Genomic DNA, 6,134 nt, shown 5'->3' on the forward strand with positions numbered 1-6,134 from the left:
TAGCAACCAATCTGGCTTTATTCCTTATGACAATGCCATTTTCATCCATCTTGTTTCTGAATACCCATTTTGTGTCAATAGAACTCTTGTTCTTTGGCTTGGGTACCAGCTTCCATACTTTGTTCCTCTCAAATTGGTTTAGCTCCTCTTGCATTGCTAAAATCCAATCTGGATCCAAAAGATCTTCTTCCACTCGCTTAGGTTCCTCCTGTGATAGAAAGCTACTATACAGACATTCATCTTGAGTAGCCCTTCTAGTTTGTACTTTTGATGTAGCATCACCAATGATCAGTTCAAAAGGGTGATTCTTGGTCCATTTCCTTTGAGGTGGTAGATTAGCCCTTGATGAGGTTGCCTCAGTATTGTCATGATGTGAGATAGAATGTTGATTTGTTGAAACTCCCCCTGAGTTGCTGATCCTTTGAAAGGAATTGGGAGTTCTATCAACTGATGAGGTGAATTGATTATCCGTTGACAGACTGTGATCAACGGATGCTTCGTTATGAACTTCAACGGATGATGCACTTTGTCTTTCAATGGATGCTGCATTGCTTCTTTCAACGGAAGTTGAATTATGACTTTCAACGGATGCATCATTCTGTGCATTATCCAAAGGCAGACTCTGGTTTCTTCTTGAGATGCCTTCTTCATCATTCTCATCTTCACTATCATCACAATATATCTCAATATTGTCAAATTTGAGTCCTTCATGATGTCCCTCATCTGTTAGTCCATCAATCTTTTTATCATCAAACACAACATGTACAGATTCCATGACAATGTTGGTTCTTAGATTGTAGACCCTATATGATTTTCCAGCAGAATAACCAACAAATATTCCTTCATCAGCCTTTGCATCAAACTTTCCTTTGTGATCAGATTGATTCCTTAAGATGTAGCATTTGCAACCAAAGACATGTAGAAAGTTTAAAGTTGGTTTTCTTCTCTTGAATAATTGATAGGGAGTCATGCATTTTGCTTGATTGATTAGAGAAATATTCTGAGTGTAACATGCACAGTTAACAGCCTCAGCCCAAAAATAAGTTGGGAGTTTTGACTCCTCATGCATTGTCCTTGCAGCTTCAATTAGTGATCTGTTCTTCCTTTCCACCACACCATTTTGTTGTGGAGTTCTTGGAGCTGAGAACTCATGCATGATCCCATTTTCTTCACAGAACATCTTCATGGTTGAATTCTTGAACTCAGTTCCATTGTCACTCCTAATATTCCTTACTTTGAAATCAGGATGATTGTTGACTTGCTTGATATGATTGATGATGATTTCACTAGCTTCATCCTTTGATCCAAGAAAATAAACCCATGAAAACTTTGAGAAATCATCTACAATCACTAGGCAGTATCTTTTCCTTGAAATTGACAATACATTGACTGGTCCAAAAAGATCCATGTGTAGAAGTTGCACTGGTTCATCAATTGCAGATTCAAGCTTCTTACTGAATGATACTTTCTTTTGCTTTCCTTTCTGACAAGCATCACACAGTCCATCCCTTGTGAATTCCACTAGAGGCATTCCTCTAACTAAGTCCTTTTTGACTAGATCATTCCTTGTCTTGAAATTCAAATGGGACAGCTTCTTGTGCCATAGCCAACTTTCAACTGGACTTGCTTTGCTGAGAAGACAAGTAATGGATTCTGCATCTGTAGAGTTGAAATCAGCTAAGTACACATTCCCTTTTCTAACTCCAGTTAGAACCACTTTATTGTCCTTTTTACTTGTGACAATACAGGCTTCAGAATTGAAGAAAACAGTATTCCCTCTGTCACATAGTTGACTGATGCTCAATAAATTGTGTTTGAGACCATCAACCAATGCAACTTCATCAATGATGACATTTTCTCTTGAAATCAAGCCATATCCCATAGTGAATCCTTTGCTGTCATCTCCAAAAGTTATGCTAGGGCCATCTCTCTCCTTAAACTCTGTGAGCAGGGTGAAATCTCCTATCATGTGTCTTGAACAACCACTGTCCAAGTACCATAGATTCCTTCTTTGTCCCTGCACACAACAAAGTCAATCAAGTTGATTTTGGTACCCAAGTTTCCTTGGGTCCACCCTTGTTAGTCTTTTTCCTAGACTTCATTCCTCCTGCATCTTTTGACTTAGATAACTTTGGGTCAACCTTGGTCTCAGATGTGGTTGGTTGAAGGGTAGGGTTAGTCACAGAATCATTTAACACATTTGATTGAATTTGATAAGGCATATGTTGTGCAAGCATGTTATTCCACATAGGCATACTGTATGGCATTTGAGGCATACTAAATGAAGTAAAATAAGGATTGTTAATGTATGGCATGTTTGCAAAATGTGCATGGGGATTCTGGTGAGACATAACAGGCATAGCATGCAGAGATGACATAGACATGTTAGGTATGGAGGGATTTGAAGGCATGGGAGTATTTTTAACAGATTTGCAATTATCAGATAGGTGATTAACACTTTTACAATGCACACAGCTTTTTCTAGGAGCATACCTATCAGGTGTGTAATTGTTGTGTTTATTAATCCCTACCTTCCCATTTCTTTTAGATTTTCTTTTAGTTTCCTTCTTATCCTCAACCAACTTAAGTCGATCTTTTAGCTGATCTAAAGTCATATGTCCTATATGCACCTTACTAACATCTCTGGATGTGCTAGCTCCTTCTTTGTCAAAGTTCTTGAGAGTTGAATCATTCTTTTTATTTAGATTTTTATTTTTAAAAGAACTTGCCTGTTTTAATTGATGAGCCTTCAACGGATGCTCCTTTTCTTTCTTCAACGGATAACTTTCATCATCCGTTGATTCCACATCCGTTGACAATCCATCAATTAATTTTAACTTCTTTTTATTTTTCTTCCAGGCATCCTCACAGAATGATTCAATTCCCTGGACCTTTGCAATCTGAACACTGACATCCCTAGATGTTTTCCAGGCCTTGATTACCTCTTGCTCACTTTCTAACTGTTTAGAAAGAATTTCCACTTTCTTAACAGCTTCTGCTAGTTCACTCTCAACAGTCAGACATTTAAGTTTTATCTTTTCAAGCTCAATTACCTGATCCTCTAACACAGCATTCCTATCACTTAAAAACACATTATTCTCCTTGATCCTAGTGTTTTCTTTTGCTAGAGATTTAAGGGAAACACGCAAATGATATAATTCATTGGTCATATCATTTATGGCTTCATTGCATTCATGTTTAGAGAGCTGAGAGAGATCAGTAGTAATTACCTGGTTGCTTGATGAACTAGTTTCATTTTCATCAGAATTAACCATCAGGGCTAGGTTGACATATTCCACATCATCATCTTCGTTTGCCCCATCTGCTGCCCAATCATCTTGAGTGAGAAATGCTCTTTCCTTTTGTTTGAGCAAATCAAAATACTTCTTTTTATAATCAACTTGCTCAAATTTCTTTTTCTCAGAATTTGGCTTCCTACACTCACTTGCAAAGTGTCCAATAATGCCACAGTTGTAACATTTGAACTTTGATTTGTCCACCATGTTTTTGTTTGGCTTAGTGAACTTTGTGTTTTTCCTGAACTTCATCTTTGCAAACCTCCTGGACAGAAAGGCCAAATGTTCTTCAATATCATCAGATTCATCCTGACTGGAATTGTCTTCATCCTCAGCAATTTGCTCTTTACCCTTGCTTGATTCTGATTTGCTTGTGCCAACTTTGAGACTTGGCATTGTCTTCTCCTCATTCCTGGCTTCCATCTTCTCACAGTCAGCTACAAGAGCAACTGTTCCTCCTTTTCTCTTTCCCTTTTCCAACAGCTCATCCTGCTCCATTTCAAGTTCATAAGTCTTCAAAATTCCATATAATCTTTCAAGTGTGAAGTTCTTATAATCTTGAGAGTTTCTCAAAGAGACAGTCATGGGCTTCCATTCCTTTGGCAGAGACCTAAGAAATTTTAAGTTGGAATCCTTGACTTGGTACACTCTACCATACAGCTTCAATCCATTTAACAGTTTCTGAAACCTGTTGAAGGTATTATTTAATGATTCACCTTCTTCAAAGTGAAAATATTCATACTGTTGAATAAGAAGCTGCATTTTGTTCTCTCTGACCTGCTCAGTACCTTCACAGATGATTTGTACAGTGTCCCAAACTTCCTTTGCAGTTTGGCAATTGATGACATTGTCAAACATATCTTGATCTAAGCCATTAAACAAAATGTTCATGGCTCTCTTATCCTTGCGGATTTCTTCCATGTCTTCAATAGTCCATTCTGCTCTTGGCTTGGGAATAGACTGTCCAACAGCAACTGTTGCAGTAGCAGCTGTGGCTACCTTGTGAGGGATGTGAGGACCATTTTCAATACAGTTGATGTAGCTTTCATCTTGAGAAAGAAGATGTAAATGCATCTTCACTTTCCAGTGATGATAATTATCCTTTTCCAGGACTGGAATCTTTACACCAATATCCTTCCTATTCATGATGGTAACAGGAGAGTTCTTCTGTGCACTCATGATGTTAGCAGAATAGATCTTTAAACTCTTTATATGTTAAGAGCTTGCTCTGATACCAATTGTTATTCCCAGTGGACTAACAATGAGATTTACAGAAGGGGGGTTGAATGTAAATCTCAAAACTTTTTCAAGTTTTGAGCAGTTTGTAAGGCTAAGTGTTTGAGTGATCAAATTTGTGTGAATTTCTTGGAGCTGATGCAGATAGATATATATTCAAACACAAATGTAATGAACACAAAGAACTTAAAAACTTTTCTGGTGGATTTGTTGTTCCACCAGAGATGTGTTATTTCAGAAAATCTGTGATTCAAAATTAAATCACAGCTGCTTCCTAGTACAAACTAGATGATTTTCTCTCTTGATATTTCTAAACAGCTCAGGGAAAATTCACATCTAATTACTAGCTACTACTTGGTTTATATATCACCAAGTTTACAAGTGAAGACAAAGATAAAGTACAATAAGACAATAGTTCTCCACTTGTTTCTATTCCATTTTTATCCAGTGTAATATGGAATTATCTGTTGACTTTCCATTTTGAACCAGACTAAAAACGGCTGCTTTTTCTGCTGTTCCTGAAATAGGCTACCACATCTCTGTCAATCCATGTGCCTCTGTCAGCTTTGTTAACTGTCACTATCAACTGCTATGAGACTGAGCATCCGTTGAAGTTTTCATCCGTTGATGGCTTTATCCGTTGATGCTCTAGCAGTTGAAGCTTTATCCGTTGAAGCACTTATCCGTTGATGGATATTATCCGTTGAAGCATTAAAGACATCCGTTGAAGCTTTGTTTCTTATCCGTTGAAGGTCTTCAATATCCGTTGACACTTCTTCACTTATACAAAATTACAAGGCATGAAATATTTACAATTAGCCCTCCTATTTGTACATCCATTAGTAGTCAACATGACTGATTATTTCCTAACAATATCTAAGAATTACAGCTTGAAACCAGAGAGTGAAATGTGCTACAATACCAAACTTATTGCTAAGTAAGGCTACTCCTTCAACGGATAGCCAAGATGGTCTTATCCGTTGAGGCTACAAACACTAGATTTCTACTTAAGTGTTTTGCTTAACTTATCATCAACCTAATACACATATTCCTAACAATCATCTCTGAGGTTTATAACGCTTAACTCTGATACCATTTCTGTAACACCCCCAAATCCGGGGTCGGAGATCCGGGTTGTCACAAGTTCCATTTCCCTTAATAACACCCAATCTTAATAAACAATCAATTACTCCGTACTGTGACCCCATAATAAACACACACACCACAAGTTATAGTCTCGGAGATGAATATCCAAAAATAACACGAGTCATTTTATTCCACAATTATATGCCATTACACCTTAAAAGGATTTCTGAATAAATTTACATTTCTTTGCCATTATTACAATTCATAAAGATACATAAGTCCGGTACATCAAAAGTTGAAAGCCTAGCCTATTGGTAGTTCCTACCTTAGCTACAACGACATCAACGCCTATAGGAAACTGCGGAACGTTTCCTATCCGCTCGTGAATTGGGAGCTTGGTCCTGTTCATCTTGTCTATCTGATGTTGTGTGATGAAAGAAGAAAGCAAGGGTGAGCAACAAGCCCACCAAAATAATATGTATAATGATTAACAATATATGAGCATTCTCATAGCAC

Source organism: Apium graveolens, unplaced genomic scaffold (genome assembly GCF_009905375.1).
Source record: "Apium graveolens cultivar Ventura unplaced genomic scaffold, ASM990537v1 ctg6280, whole genome shotgun sequence".
NCBI classification, from domain to species: Eukaryota; Viridiplantae; Streptophyta; class Magnoliopsida; order Apiales; family Apiaceae; genus Apium; species Apium graveolens.